At 40.4% G+C, this 17,331-nt stretch overlaps 1 protein-coding gene across 4 annotated transcripts in view; it reads right to left on the bottom strand.

The window, feature by feature from the left end:
- Positions 1-17,331, bottom strand: part of CDC42SE2 (CDC42 small effector 2) — a 92,513-nt gene that overhangs the window by 52,841 nt on the left and 22,341 nt on the right. For 3 of the 4 annotated variants that reach the window (XM_075541505.1, XM_075541507.1, XM_075541504.1), the window contains exon 2: positions 6,694-6,780. The exons of the other annotated variant lie outside the window; for it this stretch is intronic. The gene's annotated coding sequence lies outside the window, so the exon portion shown is untranslated. The remainder of the gene's footprint in view (positions 1-6,693; positions 6,781-17,331) is intronic. 4 annotated transcript variants of the gene reach the window in all.

Raw genomic sequence — 17,331 nt, 5'->3', positions numbered from 1 at the left:
TGAATAGTCTTTCACAGGAATTCCACCAACATACAAGCATGCAGATTTACTCTTTTGGCGGCTGCTGTTTAAAATAAAAACAATAGTGTACACTATTTGACACCTTGTTTTTATCTCTAAGACTTGAAAATTTGGCAAAGATTAGGCAAATTAACTTAAAATTAATATTTTTAATAACAGCTTTAAGTCTTTTTAAGAAAAAACGTTTTTACGCTGTAAAGGTATTAAAAGTTCATGGAACAATTCCATTATCTTAAATTCTATTTTTCCAGGGCTTTTTGAAGGTTCCCTTGTATTACAGGGACAAAACGCAAACTCAAAAACTCACTGCCATGAAACTGATGCCAACTCTCAGCGACCTGGGTTAGTTTCGGTAGACTACAGAAAACAAATCCACAGAAACTCATGTGCATGAGAGAGTTTTATATAAAGGGAGAGTGTACATTAAGATAGCATCCCAACCCACAAGCCACAAGCCCAACATTAGCCCATATGTCTGAACAGCGACCTACAAAGTCCTCCTCCATCTCACAAAACACATGAAGTGACGCCGGATGCAGGAGGAAAGCCGAATCAGTGAGCATGTAAGCATCTCAGCGCTGGCAGGGGTCTGCAAATGGTTTCTCCAGCACCCAGGGCTGCATCAGGGTAGGTCCATGTGGCTTCCCCTCAGAGATGTCTTGAAGGAAGTGAGTCTTGCCAGCTGAGGCAGAGAACTAGCTAAAGGAGCTGCACACTGGTCCGACCATCAGAGAACAAGAGATGGAAAGGCAAGGCTTGCCGAGCCGATTAATATCTCCGCCCTTCAATTAATGCCACATGTGTTCATTGGCCAGGTTGGCACAATAAACCTACAAGGTGGAACTTCCGTGTGAGTTTCAAAGACTAACTTTTTAAAAGAGGCTTCTCTTGAGAGGGATATGTTTCTATATATTTACAACTACTAACAATGGTCCAGAGGCTCACCTTTTATCTGTCACTTCACAGAGGACTTGAAGTGAATGTCATTCTAAGAAGATATGCCAACCCACATTTCCAATAATGTACATGAAACCAAACCAAACTCACTGCCGTCGAGTCAATTCAGACTCACAGCGACCCTGTAGGACAGGGTAGAAGTACGCCTGTGGGTTTCTAAGACTGCTTAACAATTTATGGATGTTGAAAGCCTCATCCTTCTCTCTCGGAGCTTGCTGGTGGTTTTGAACTGCCAAAAGGCTCTAACTCCCACCAAATGACCTTTTCCTGCAGAGGTGTGGTAAGAAGGTAGGGAAAGATGCTGAAACAATTAATCTGTGATCATTTGTGAACAGGATTCCTTAGAATGTAAACCTGCTGGGTACAAAATGGGTCCTCTGAGAAGCAAGAGGAGGGATCTCATTACTAGTAGCAAAAACCGGGAATGGAGCTGGTCCTCTGGACCCATGCAATGAACTTGTTGGAGCCAGAGACAGCTATGACATCAGAGGAGCAGCAGCAGCAGAACCAGGATCGTAACATGAAACAGCCCCAGAGCAAGTCAACTTCTCAAGCCCAGAGCACGTAAAGTTGAGTGTTTGGGGGCAGGAGCCTGGCTTATGGAGGGGGTGCCTTTGGGCACTTAGCTCAGGGAGTCAGATTTGCTGATGCACTGAGCTGAAGCTGAAGGCTTTGGAGTTGAGGCTTACAGTGGAGTGGTATGCCATTGTGGACATTTATTAGCAGTCCTGAAAGGACTTTGTAAAATGTCCTGATAAACCACTGTATCCTGAACATTTTCGCTTGCATTACAACCTGTTAATTTCCTCAATAAGCCCTTTAATTATTCATTCTGCCTGTGAGTTCTGTGAAGCCATTGCAATAGATATTAGAACTTAGAGAAAAAGTAGAGAAGACTAGTGAAAATATACCACCACTTAACGTGGGATCATGCTCTAGAAACCTCTATAACACTACATAAGCAGGACTGGTGGGTAAGAAGGGCTTCCTTGAGGGTGTGACCTGCATCTAATATATATGAAGGCAACAGCAAGGCTTTTACCTTGATCTGGATCCTGCATCCAGTTCATCATCATTCTACCTCTGGTTCTTGGAACTTGAGCTAGCAGCCTGCCAGACTCTGGGATATGCCAGCTTTTGAAATCCTAAGAGCCTGCCATCTGACCTACCAACTGTGGGTTTGACAACCCCTACAACCAAGTGAGTCAGAAAAAGCTTCCAGCCTGATTCCTGGCACATGGAATTGGGACTGGCTAGCCTCCACACCTGCATAAGTCATTTCACTGAGCTAAATTCTCTATGTGAAGCGTACATGAGGGGACTGGAAAGAGTTCCTGGACAAATGCAATTACCGTAGTAGACAATGGAATACTGCAAACTACAAGATAATGGAATAAAAAATGCTTCACTAGTTTTGCTTCTCTAGGTAACCGCACCTAAAACAAACATTCACTAGTGCACAAGCAGATTTTGTTTGCTACACTGAAAACTTCCAAAAATTAGATACACGCAACTATCATTTAGAATAACTATGAATCTAAGTAGTTAGTCAGGAAAGGGTTGATCAATAATTAAAGAGTACTTACTTCTCCCTGCCTATCCTGGCCATGTAACTTTTACTGAGTTTTATGGGTCATGAATTTTTAATGAGAACTATAAAAAGAGGGACACATATCATAGGAATGATACAGGGTGAGAAATGTCTACATCCACCCTAAGATCAAAGCATGCCATTTAATTAGCATCACTCCCTATGATATAACGTTTTATTGAACATATATATTAAAGGTAATTAATACTTGATGGTAATGTAAACAGAAAACAGTTACCTTACATGTGGTTACTTCTTTTCAAAGAAGAAATGGTTTCTTTTATATACATTTATAAAAGCATGTTTTTTTGTCTATGGAACAGAGAACAAGCGGAGTATTTCCTCACACTGTCCTGAAAACGTCTTTTAATCAAAACCACAGAAGGACAGCTTTTATGATCTCTTCACTGGAACCTCAGCCTTTATACTGAGGACACGCAGCAACAGCTACAATAAGTCCCAGCTGTGTGGTAGGGATTATTCTATTACTGTGAAGGCCTGCATTACGGCCATCAACTCTATTATAAAGTATACCATAGGCTCTCAGAGGCAATTATTTCAGACCTGAACCAGCAATCAAAAATCTGGGAATTTTCTGTTTCCATTCCTTAAACTATCAAACCATTACTGAGCTTTTGAAAGATTTTTTTAGCTTTAAGGAAGGTATAGTATAAGGGAGCAAGTGATCCGAAATCAATGGCGAGGACGGTGTATGAGGCAACGTAACTGAGAGGAATGTCTGAAACCCAAATAAAGGCTGAACAGGGTAGTAGGGCAAGAGGAAAGTAAAAGGAAACAGAAGAAGGAAAACCAGAAGGCAAAGGGCATTTATAGAGGTCTAAATACAGGCATGTACATAAGTAAATATATTTATATATGACAATGGGGAAATAGATCTATGTGCATATGTTTACAGGTTTAGTATTGGGGAAGCAGATGGACATTGGGCCTGCACTCAATTACTCCCTCAACACAAGAATACTTTGTTCTGTTAAACTGGCATTCCATGATGCACACATTCCTGACACGATTACTGAAGACAAAGTAGGTACATAAGCAAATGTGGTGAAGAAAGCTGATGGTGCCTGACTATCAAAAGATGTAGCGTCTGGGATCTTAAAGGTTTGAAGATAAACAAGTGGCCATCTAGCTGAGAAGCAACAAAGCTTACATGAAAGAAGTGTGATCATGAGGTGTCAATAGGATCACATATTAGGCATCAAAGAACAAAAGGTATATATCATTGTGAATGAGGAGGAGTGTGGAGTGGGGACCCAAAGGTCATCTGCAGGCAACTGGACATCCCTTACATAAGGGTCATGGGAAAGGGACAAGTCAATCAGGGTGCACTATAGCAATGATGAAACATACAACTTTCCTCTAGTTCTTTATGCTTCCTCCACCCCCACTATCATGATCTCAATTCTACCTTATATATCTGGCTAGGCCAGAGGATGTACACTGGTACAGATAAGAGCTGGGAATCCAGGACAGATAATCCACTGAGGACCAATAATGAGCAGCTATACCAGGAGGGTAAAGGGAAGGTGGGGGACAGACAAGAGGAGTGGGTGAAGGGAGACCTCAGACAGTGTAAAACATGACAAAATAATAATTTATAAATTATCAAGGGTTCGTGAGGGAGGGAGGGGAAAAATGAGGAGCTCATACCAAGAGCTCAAGTAGAAAGAAAATGTTTTGGAAATGAGGGCAACAAATGTACAACTGTGCTTGACACAATGGATGTATGTATGGATTGTGATCAGAGTTGTACGAGTCTCCAATACAATGATTTAAAAAAGACAAAGAAAGAAAGGATAGTATATAGCTTTGGACTGTTGCTGGCCGGTCCTGGTGAACTTATTATGTCGACTCTCAGTGACACCATGGAACAAAGTGGAGCTGCCCCGTGGGTTTCCCTGGCTGCAATCTTTATGGGAGAAGATCGTCAGCTTTCTCCCTCTGGGCCACTGATAGGCTCAAATCGCCTATCTTAACCATGTAATTACTGTGACTCTGGTTGGTTTTGGATTAAAAATCCCCTTTCTCTTGAACAGCTGGCTAGCCTCCTGATGGTTATAAGCTATCAGGAGCATGTAGGCCGTGCAAGGGTAACGTTTGAAGGAGTGTCTCATTTTGCCAATGCATTAAAATTTGTTTTTCCTACAGTATGTACATTTCCCCATTCTTATGTATTTGCAAGATTCTATATAGGCAGAATAGAGAAATGCTGGGATGAAACATCAGTCATATGACCACTAAACTTCAAAAAAGTACAACTGTTGATAAGACATACCGTATATACTCGTGTATAAGCTGAGTCTTTGTGCTGAAAAACTGGAGTTTTAAAAATTTATTGTGCTGAAAAACTGGGGTTCAGCTTATACACGGGTCAGTGGCAACACACACACACACACACACACAACAACTGGTGACACTATGGCACTTAAGGGAATCTTTGGGAATGTGCAAGTACGAATTATTCTTGAATTATATTTCTTACATTGTTTCTTACATTGCATGGCTCGAATTCCTATAATCAACAGACAGTGAATTATTCTCCATTTTATTATTAAGTCAAATCTCATAAATCATGATGAAAGTCAATATTCTGTCAGAGAAGTAGATTTAGATGGTAAAGCTGAACAGAAACAACAGGTAAAACATCAAGCAAGATTTTTTTTTAGCAGAACTACTCGCATGACCATGTTCCACAGTGGTCACCTTCCAGCCAAACTTGACTTCACTCGTCCTCCTGGAAAGAAGCTGTGTAGTTAGAAGAAAGGGTGTGATTTAAAGAAAATCTCTGTAATTATTCAATCATGTGGGTTGGTTTTTCAACTACTCTACCATTCAGATAACTTAATTTATTAAATAAGTACAGATGACTGTATTAAGCACATAGCATTAGTGTTAGATAAGCTAGGGAAATAAACAGAGCCCTTGACTTCACAAAAGTCTTAATGTAATATGCAAAAGCAACCTAAACATTACTGGACAGCACAGGACTTGTGAGAAATCAAGTGAATCCTGCTAAATTCTGAGTGCAAGTAACAGAAAATCCTAAAGCAACATTGCTTAAATAATAGGGGAGTTTACTATCTCCTATTTATTAAATAAAGGAGCCCTGGCAGTGTAGTGGGCTGTGTGTTGGGCTGCTTACTGCAAGGTCAGCAATTTGAAATCCAGAGCCATTCTGAGGGAGAAAGATGAGGCTTTCTACTCCTGTAAAGAGTTAACTGTCGTGGAAACTGAGCAGGGCAGTTCTATTCTGTCCAATCAGGCCACTGGGAGTTGGCATTGACTTCAAAGGCAGTGAGTCTTTACTCAGTCATAAGAAATATATGTTCAGGTGGCTCTGGGCAATGGGTTCCAGGTCTGCATCTCTGTGATATCATGGCTCTGCCCTCCTCATGGGCACGACCTTCAGAAGAGTGGCAAGATGGCTGCAGCAGTTCCAGAAGTTACATCTAAACACAAGATACTCTGGGAAGAACAGGGACTATTTTTATTGCTTTTCCTCAAAAACAAGAAAACCTTTCCCTGAAAGAAGCATTTTGGAGACTGCCCTTCATCTCCCCCGTTTATCTCCCATTGGCCCAAACTCGGCAACATGCCCATGCCTAAAATAACCACAGCCAAAGGAAAGGAAACCTGCCATGATCATTGATTGGAATGGTGCTGGGAAGAACCCTGACCATCATCTTGGTGTTTGCTGAGTATATCCAGGAAAAGGGGCCTTACATGGATTTGGCCTTGCCTTTGACTAATTTGGACCAGAGAAAGGTTAAAAGAAAAAAACAAAAGAAAACAAAACAAAAACGCAGGCAAGAGAAGGGGTACACCTAACTGGTAGAAGGAAGTCAAACTCCACAATGTACTTGATTTTAGAGATATTCTCTTAAATGGCACTGCTGTCATTTTCCACAATACAAAAGTTTACTATTCACAGTAAACACTAAGAATGCAGGAAGCAATCTATTTTCATGGAAGCCTTTAGCTTTATCTATTTACCAGTGGAGGACAACTAGACTCACCACTCCTCCCCAGTGAAACCACCTCCTGAGCTAACTCTGGGCTGAGAACATTCCATATTATGCAAACAAGTGGCTCTGAAGACTCACTTTCAGTGGAAGCTGTTCCTTGAAGGTTTCTCCTTGCTTAAGTTCCAGGTCTCACTCAGGAATCCATACACTCACAACTGGCCCTGTCTGCAAATGAAAACATCCAATCAGGAGGGGGTTAAATAAATAAATACACACACACACACACACACACACACACACACACACACAGAAAACAATCTCCCCTCCCTTTACCCTCCCATCTATACCTAACTGGCCCACATGAATGCAAACACCAGACTTATGAAGCACCATGTTCAAACTAAGCAACCTCTGTAGTGTGCTTACTATATATACATCGCCAACTTTTCCTCATCTAATTCATAGCACACCTCGTGCAACTTTAGACACGGGAGTTTCAATAAGTCCATGGAAAAAAGCCACGATCTTTACATTACCTTTCCCATGAACTTTCAGGCGCCCTCATATACCAAAGGTTGCCAACCAGGCAGGATCCAGCACAATTGTTTGGTGGGCCCACACAAGGCTGAGCTATGTTAAAGGGTAGCAATTTTTAAAATGTAGATTTCTAACCTCGCTTGAAAAATCAGGAAATTTGGAAACCTTGAGCCACTTTTCCTTAAGATAAGCAAACTGAGCTGATTAGCAGCTGACCCCTCAGAAAGGACGTGAACTCTAGTTCTCCACAGGTGTCACCACTCTCTCCTCTATTACAACCTGGCTCACACTTCCGTGCCCAGTCCCGCAGACATCTGAACTTGTACCCTGCTGTCTACAAAGAAAAACAGCTGTCCTAGAACCATATCCATAAAGGAGAGAAAATTAATTTCTGTTCTCTACAGCCCTCATGTGTGGTATCTTTTGTTCTGATGGCATTTAATAACTAAGAGTATCCCAGATATCCTTCAACTGATTAATGGATAAATAAAATGTGGGACATATCTACATGATATGGATTAAGTTGTGCATCCCAAAATGTGTGCTGGAATCCTGACATTTCTACCTGTGAATATGTCATGGAATACAATGACCTTAATCTAATCTAATCACCTGCTACAATGTCATGTAATCCAATCCATCAGTTGAGGTTACACTAGTGTAGGATAGATCCTAAGTCTAACTACTTTTGAGTTCTAGAAATGCCAAAAATTTATTAGATTTACAAGAAAAGCAGGACTTTGTCAATGCATTACGTTGGCAAATCATTGCCACAAACTTTCTCTCACAAAAATAATTCTTAAAAGCACAACACCTCAATTCTAAGGATCAAAAATATATAATTACTGGCCACAACGATAGTTTGATCCACCAAAAATTTGTTGCACTCTAATTGGATTTGGCCTTAGCTAAGAAAAATTTGGTGGGTTTGATTACGTATTCAATTGTGGTCTACTACATACACCTCAGTAATTCATTATACTCAATAGGAATTAGACAAAAAAATTGTCATTTTACAGTTAACCCAAAAGCTATTTTAATGTAATCATTTATGTGATTAGAGTTCATCTAGGTATCATTACTAAATGTACCTCAAATTCTGCTCAGAGTTCATGGAAGAGAAGACAGTCATGAAACCATATTCAATCTAATTAATGTTCAATTCTGGCAGGCGTGGTACTTTTGTACTACATTAAATGCTGCCTCTAGCCCCATCTGCCAATGTTATTTACATCAAAGACAGCTAATGCCATTACTTCCACAGCTGAATATAGTCATTATATTTCATTTGGACAATTATCAAAAAAGCATGCTCCACTAACTCTCCACAGAGATCTCTTCCCTCCAAGTTGATCAGTTTCAGTTCCACCATAATGCTATGGAAAGAAAAATATAATTCAAAATAAATGACTTAATGATGCTAGCTTCAAATTTCTTTAAGGTTGTCACATAGAACAACTGTGATAGTTCAGCAGCATCCCAAAGTGATAGAACTGCAGTCACTGAGTGGAGCTTATATCTAACATTCAGAACATCTGAGTCATGCCGGCCTAAAGGTAGACTGTCCTGCTTTGGGATGCAGTGAACACCTGCCCTTAGTGGACAAGATGTAACGACAGCGACACAAAAGTCCCATAGTTGAAAGGAAAAAAAAAAGTCCCATAGTTGATACAGACCAACTTTATGAGGTTTAAATTCCAAATCAAGTGTTGAATTTAAGCTTATCAAATTACGAGAAGTTCCTAAAATGTTACAGTAACATATGTTACCACTCTTCCCAGTGGATTACCCAAATCCCCCCCCCCCCTGCTGTCCAGTTAATTCTGACTCACAGCAACTTGGAAGAATAGATTAGACGTGCTCTGTGGGGCTTTCCAGGAGAACAGACAGCTTCATCTTTCTCCCAAGAAGCAGCTGATAAGTTTGAACTACCGGCTGTGTGGTGAGCAGCCCAACACGTAGCCCATTACACTACCAGCTTTCCCAGAGGACAGTGGCTTACATTTTCAGGCCTTCACCCTACTGGCAGTTTCCACAGAGAAAGATGTAGCAAACGGCTCCCATCAAGATTTACGGCCTTGGAGTCCCTGGGCGACGGTTCCACTCTGTCCTACAGGGACACTCGGGGCTCGCTTGGTGGCACCAAGCGTGGTTTTTGGTTTGCCCCTACTGCATTACTCTGAGTCTCAAGGAAAAATACCAGCATAAATGCATGTCCGATTTCTTGGCTCATTTAAGGTCAAATGCCAATTCTATTTTTCCCCTCAAAGAAAGAGAGGAAATAAAAATCTATTAAGGCATTCAGCTTAATTTCTTCATTTTACCATCAAAAAGGTAAGGAAATATGCCCAGACTCAAATAACTAATCAATATAATGTCTATTAGCACTGCTACAAATTAGTCAGCTATTTCCCTAAGAAAACAACACATACAAACAAGCATTTCTTAAACAGTTTAAGGGAAAAATTAGCTGGGCAACTAAGGTAATCAGTGGTGACAACTCAGAACATGTTGGTTTGGCCTCTTGCTGTTGTTTGCTGGTTCAGTTAACTTTCCAGTCTCTAAAAGTGTGTTTTCACACACCTACAGCCCTTCCCACCCAATTCTGAAACCTCCTCAGCAGTTGTCTTAACTTCGTGTCTCATTCACAGGTGCCCTCATACACACCTGCCTTATATTCTGTAACCCTACCCCACACGCATAGACAACGAGGTAATAAAAATGAGTTATCAGTGAGAATTAAGACGGTACAACCACTCTGGAAAATTTTGGCAATTTTCTTATAAACTTAAGCTTACACTTAACCATGTACCCCAGCATCCTCATTCCTAAGAAAAATTAAAACATGTTCATGCAGAGAAGAGGAGCTAACAGAGGCCGTTCAATACAGACAATTAATAGGCTCAAGTCAAAGGGTCGGGATATAAATTCTAGCTGTCAATTACTCGATGTGTTGAAATCAGTCGTTATTCAACCACTCCATGCCTCATTTCCCTAAACTGTAAAATGGTTCTATAAGGTTCCAATGAGGCCAGTATGTGTAAAATGCCTAGCACAAGGCCTGCCCAAAAGTAAGCCTTCAGAAGTTTGGGGATTAGAAGATCGAGGCTTCATAGTATAACATTATGCTAGTAACATTCTTAGGAAATCAGAGAACAATTTTCAAATTTCTTCAGAAAGCCCATGGAAAATGTGTATTATGAAAACGCTACATGGATTTCATTTTACAAATTTAATATCAAAATAAACTCATACTAATTTGTTATAACATGTTTGAATAGGATCTAGTTTGGGGCACTAAGAAGGTAAGACATCCATTTGAAAAAAGTACCTATTAGCGCCACGTGAATTCTGCTAAAATTGAATAAAAAACAACATCAAATTTATAGTGAAGCTTGGGTGAAAGAATGGTGAAATCATTAATGCTTTACCAGAATTTATGGGTGCAGTGCCCCAAACCACCAGCAGCTTACTAATAATTAACTCATTCGAAGAAGGGAAAAGATGGTTGTTGAAGAGATGATGAAGAAGAAACCCACGGCCTTACCTGAGAAGGACCAATGAGGAACAGAAGAAACAGCAGGCACCACCAAAGACAGCTCACCTAATTCCGTTTACACAATTCTGACTGGAAAATTAAAGTGAGCAAATTTTCTGCTTGATGGATGCCAAAACTGTTGTATCCAGATCAGCAGCAGACAAGAGCTAAGTTGTTTGTTTGTTTTTAAACATTTTATCAGGGACTCATACAACTCTTATCACAATCCATACATACAGCAATTGTATAAAGCACATCTGTACATTCTTTGCCCTCATAATTTTCAAAGCATTTGCTCTCCACTTAAGCCCTTGGCATCAGGTCCTCTTTTTTCCTCTCCCTCCCCACTCCCCAATCCCTCGTGAGCCCTTGATAATTTATAAATTATTATTTTGTCATATCTTGCCCTGTCTGGCATCTCCCTTCACCCTCTTTTCTGTTGTCCATCCCCCAGGGAGGAGGTCACATGTAGATCATTGTAATCGGTTCCCTCTTTCCACTCCACTCACCCTCTACCCTCCCCCATATCGCCCTTCACACCCCTGGTAAGAGCTAAGTTTTTACTAGACATTTTAACGAAGTGGAATTAAAGATCCTGAAGTCATTACAGGAGAGCTGACTGTTGCAGCACGATCCTGAAGGCAAGGTATAATGGCTTCCAAGAAGTAATAGTTCAGACAAAGTAAAAGCTGGTGTGTTAGCGTAAACTAGAAAAACAAATCCAGGGAGACTCATATGTATAAGAAAGAACTTTATATACAAGAGCAATTGTATATTGAGAAAACATCCCAGCCCAGTCCAGATCAAGCCTATAAGTCCAATGTTAGCCCATATGTCTGATACCAATCTGTAAATTCCTCTGCAGACTTATGCAACACATGCAATGATGCAGAATGCAGGAAGCTCACAGGCCAGTGGGTGGAAAGCCTTGTGAATCCAGTGACAGTGGAAGCATCTCAGCACTAGCAGAGGTTTCCATGTGACTCCTTCAGCTCCAAGGCTCTAGCGTAGCTCCACGTGTCTTGTCCGCAGGAATATCTTGCAAGTAGTGTGCATGTGCCCCACCCTCAATGTGCTATTTATCTCCTTAGCACCTCCAAATGATGTCATCCAGCTGAGAACTGGTTGACAGGTAAAACTCCACCCCTTCACTCTCAAGTTTCAAATTGACAACAGATTATGTAACTACCACAGCAGGTTTGTCAGTAACAAAAGTCAGAGTAAGAGATCTGGGGGATGTTCAAAAATTTGGAGGACCTAAGATTGCTAGCATCTGCTGAGTACGTGTGTTTTGGGAAAGAGCCTGAGCTTCTAGCAGACAAATGACCACGAAAACTTCACCAGAGTCCTTCTTCACTATAATGCTCTTGGCTCATCCCTTCATTTTTTATTCCTAATCTTAAAAAAAAAAAAAATTAAAGGTCTTAGGTTGCTAACCACAAAGTAGGTGGTTGAAATTCTTCGTCAACATCAAGGAAGAAAGACAAGGCTTTCTGTTCCAGCCTCAGAAACTCAGAGGCACCTCTGCTCTACCCTATAGAGTCACTATGAGTCACAACCACTTAGTTTTCTTCTGGTAATAATATAAAAAGACTACAATGGCATGGTCAAATTCCCAGAATGCTCCGTTCTTTAGGGATGATAAATGGCTGGACCGATTGCTTACAAATGTCATTTAACTGATAGAGCTTATGTTGAGATATATAAATTTTATATACTTTTAATTCTATTTTCCATGAGCTTTTAGAAGACCCACCATATACATCCACCCACAGCAACTACCATACACTATATATAGTGTTTACTTAGATTTTGTTATAGTCAGATAAACAGGGAATGCCACAGGGAATTACAGTAATACAAGTTATTTTACCTCACTGAGATTTGGTTTAATCAACTGTAACATAAAAATGTAGTTTACTCCAAAGTATTATTAAGAAGGTAGTAAGATACACAGAGTGTACATTACTTAAGACCAAGGGTCCTCAAATGCTTTAAAAGGGGGGCCAGTTCACTGTCCCTCAGACCCGTTGGAGGGCTGGCCTATAGTTAAAAAAACAAAACAAACTATGAACAAATTCCTATGCACACTGTACATATCTTATTTTGAAGTAAAAAACCAAATGGGGCATGTGGTCCACGAGCCATAGTTTGAGGACACCTGCTTAAGACGATTAAATTGTTTAATTATCTTACTGATGAGCTAGTCTACATTTCAATTATACCTTAACCCACTAGAACAGCAGCTCTCAACTTGTGGGTCACAACACTTTTACAGGGGTCACCCAATTCATAACAGTAGCAAAATTAGTTATGAAGTAGCAACGAACATAATTTTATGGTCGGGGGGTCACCACAACAGGAGAAACTGTCTGAAAGGGTCGTGGCATGAGGAAGGTTAGAACCTAAAAGTAAAATGGTCATTGACAAACAGGTAAGAGAGGAATATACTTCATGGAGAAGTAAATTTAAAAAATCAGTTCTTGCTCATTTTTAGATTACCTAAATCTGGCAAATCTGTATATTGTAGCATCAGAATAGTATACTATATAGTATATACTATAGAATATATTCAACTTTCAACTGATCACTTAGGTCTTTTATTATTCAACATGATGATTTTCATGTTGAATAATGAGAACAAGGAAGAAAAAATGTTCTAAAATTGATAGTGGTAATGATTGTACAACTTCTCTTGATGTGACTGAACTACTGAATTATATGATATGTGGGTGAAGTAGCAATAAAATGGTTAAAAATTCACTTTAAAATAGGTTATTAATCCAGATTTATTCCCAAAGAACACAACAGATTGTTTCTCTAACTTTAATACCACCCACTTCTGCATATGTACCGTTATCAAGAGCCAACTAACCCTAATCCACTAAAGACGTCTTTATTAAGATCCCAGGCATACCTATCAACGTGCCTAAGAGAAGAGGAATGATGTAATCAAGGGGACCCGTCCCTGGAGAGGACATCATGCTCGGTAGAGTAGAAAGCAGTCAAAAACAGGAATACATTAATGTCAGATTGACACAGTGGCTGCTACAATGAACTCAAACATTAACAAACAAGTGTGGGGATGGAGGAGGACTGGCAGTGTTTAGGGTCCCTGTGAGTTGAAAGAGACTCACCACCACCTAACAATAAGTGTATAAAACTGATAAGTTTAAGGTCAAGGGGGAAAAAGACAAGAGTAGACAAAATGAGGGTCAAAACTAACAGAAAACCTTTCAAACTGGAGTTTTCAACTCTGCTTGCATAGTAAAATGAACTGGTAAACTGCTAAAAAATATTAATGCCAAGGCCCTACATCACACAAATTAACCAGTTTCTGTTGGTACCCAGAAACCCATATTTCATTAAGTATACCTCCAGATTATGCCAATGCATTACTGAGGCTGAGAATGAAACAAGTTTTTCAAAAAGTGTGTGTATAGACACATGAATTTCATTCACCACAGTACACACTCTCATCACATGGGTAATCAGACATGAAGTCTAAATAACACAAAGAACCCGCACCTGTACACCACAGATTACAACCAAAACGACCCTGAACCATGTTTCTGAGCCGGTCACTGTTTTAGGAGCAAATAGCCTAACTTTCTCTGTTGGTGGGTGGGAACCACTGACCCTGCAGCTAGCAAGGCCCCCAGGGCTCCTTTACTTGGCTATTAGCTGGGAGGCAAAACACAAACAAACAAACAAACAATCCAGGACAATCCTTTCATCATATTTTCAGTGCCTGCAACTGCCTATCCCAATGCCTAGCTCTTTGCTTCTTGCAGGTTGTCATCACCAGGCAGCTCTGAAGCAGGGATGTTTCCAAGTCAACCACAGTGTGAATGACAAAGAACAGATTCCAACCAAAGCCAATGCTCCTAATTTGCTCTCGAATACTTAAGAGTAAAGAATCTAAGTTATACTACTTAGAAATTATTTAGCTTAAGACCAGTTAATAAGAAACTGATATTTCACAAAATATGGAGGTATGAATATTTTCTGAGGAAAAATAACATTGGACTAACTTTTAGTACTCAAAATTTTATGAGGAAATAAACAATTTTAAGAAAATTTTATATCAAAGAAAGCATAAAGTCTTTTCATTCTAGATTATCTGGGAGAAAGCTGTGTTTATATACATTGTTTTTAGAATGATCACAACTTCTCTCATTTTTACAAAGTAATACACTGAGCTAATATGACCGATTAAAATCAAACACTTAAAACATGTTAATTCTATCCTATTTTTAAAAGGGGGCATTGGTGAATTGGTGAATCTCACCTTTCACTAAGAAACCTGGATTCAACACCTTATACGTAACTACCATCTTTCTGTCAGTAGAGGCTTGCATGTTGCAATGACGCTGAACAGATTTCAGTAGAGCTTTCAGACTAAGACAGACTAGGAAGAAAGGCCTAATAATCTACTCCTGAAAAATCTGTCAGACAATCCTACTGATGACACGGTTCTAATTTCTAACTGATCATGGGCATGCAGGACCAACTAGTGCTTTGTTCATTTGTGTATGGGGTCACACCATGAGTCAGGGGTTTACCTGACGACATTTAACATTGACATTTGATAACAACCCAATAATTAGGGGGCTAAAAAAAGAGATGATTTTACAGTTACAGCCTTTGGGAATATTGCACCTATTACCCAGAGAAATACGATGTAAAAAGTTTCTCTAAATATTAGTTTACGTTTATTTCCAGCAGAAAATGCTGACTTCATGAAAGTAACAGTAAATAGTTCATATTTAATCAAGTTCTTATCACCTTTAAAATATGCTACACAGAAAACGATCACCTAGTTAATTGAGGGGTTCAACTAAGTGTTAGATATGCTGAATTAGGTTAAGTAACACCAACATCTAGTTTTTCCCATGCTTTCCTATGCCTCTGGGGCAGAAAGTGACAAATCAAACTCACTACATTTTCTAGATCTTACCTGAAGTTACACAGGAAAAAAGAGCTGGGGTAGGGCAATGGTTAGGCGCTCGGCAGATAACTGAAAGGTTGGCAGAAAAGACCTAGAGATTTGCTCCCACAGAGGAAAACTCAAAACTCAAATGCATTGCCATCGAGTCAGTGCCGATTCACAGGAACTCTATACCCTATAGGGCAGGTAAGAATTGTCCCCCTGTGAGTTTCCCTGTGATAGGAACTCTTTATAGGAGTGGAAAGCCCCATCTTTCTCCAGCAGAGCAGATGGTGGTTTTAAACTCCTATGAGGTTAGCAGCCCAGCACATAGCCACCATGCCACCAGGGTGCCTGCCCGCCATAGAGGAGCAAAGGTTAAACTCGCTGCCTTGGAGCCCATTACAGCCCAGAGCAACGCACAGGGCAGAGTGGAATTGCCCCCAAAGTTTCCAAAGCTGTACTAGTCGCTGTGCAAGCAGACTCAAGTGGCTGTTGGTTCGAATGATGAGCATTAGTAGCAGAGCCCTGCACCACTTCACTACAGACAGGACAGCTCGACTCTGGCACGAGAGCTGTGACACTGAGTAGACATCTAGTAACAGCAGAAGAGTGTCTGCCAGGAAGCAGGCCTCCTGTCTTTCAGCTGCTGGTAAACAACGAGTAAAGAAGTAAACGTTTACCCAAGTCATAGGGTGTTCCGGGGGTGTAGCAGGCTACCTGTGCAACGTCAGTGGTTAGAAATCCGCCAGGCTGAGAAAAAAAGATAAGGCCATCTGCTCCTGTGCAGATTTAAAGCCTCAGAAACACAAGCGGGGAGGGGCAGGGGCAGGGCTATGCTAAAGGGTTGCCATGAGTCGGAATGGACTCAATCAACGGCAGAGGAAAGCAGTCAAGGCAGGCAGATTCTGCATGCTCGCTGCTGTGACCAGTGTTCCTGTGACTGCTCCCTGACATATCAGTGCCAGTTTATATTCAGTGTGTGATTGAATACATTAGTGTAGCAGTGGCCTCCAAGACTTCTGCTATTCCTACCCATACAATGATTTCTTTTTTTTAGAAATAAATCACTCTATTGGGGGCTCTGACAGCTCTTATCACAGTCCATACATGCATCCATTGTGTCAATCACATTTGTACATATACTGCCATCATCATTTTCAAAACATTTTCTTTCTACTTGAATCCATGATCAGCTCATTTGCCCCTCCTCTACCCTCCCTCCCTCCAATTATTTTTCAAGTACAAAGTTCCCCGTATAAAATGTCCTTCGACTTGGAAATCTTGCAGTAGCATTTATTTCTTGAAATTAGGCCTAACATACACATTGTTCATTAACTTTAAAATACATATTACAGATATTTCTCTTCTCCCTTTTAAAAAGTTACACTACACAAGAATAGAGTTGTTCTGTTACAATTAAGAGATTAATTTTGAGGTTATATGAAGAATTAAGAGTTCCCTTAATCTGTAGTCTGTAATCATCTGTTAAAAAAACTCGTTATCATTTAATCCAGTATTTCCCAAGGAGGGTGATAATACCTCGAAGGGGCACAATGGGGTGAGGTGGGGACTGCAAAAACAGATACCTACACTTTATCCTGGATGATGGGCTACCGCACAGAAGTTTTAAATAGCCGGCAGGGGTGCGGGGTGGGCTAAGTATTTTCTGAAAGGGGAGCAGTAGGCCTTTTGGTTATCAGTCAATTATGTAATCACGGTGGCACCAGAACTCTTTGTACTTGTACTATCAATGACTACAGACTTCAGT

The sequence above is a fragment of the Tenrec ecaudatus genome, chromosome 2 (assembly GCF_050624435.1).
Source record: "Tenrec ecaudatus isolate mTenEca1 chromosome 2, mTenEca1.hap1, whole genome shotgun sequence".
NCBI lineage: Eukaryota > Metazoa > Chordata > Mammalia > Afrosoricida > Tenrecidae > Tenrec > Tenrec ecaudatus.
The sequence above is the reverse complement of the archived record's forward strand: the minus strand, read 5'-3'. Positions and strand labels throughout refer to the sequence as shown.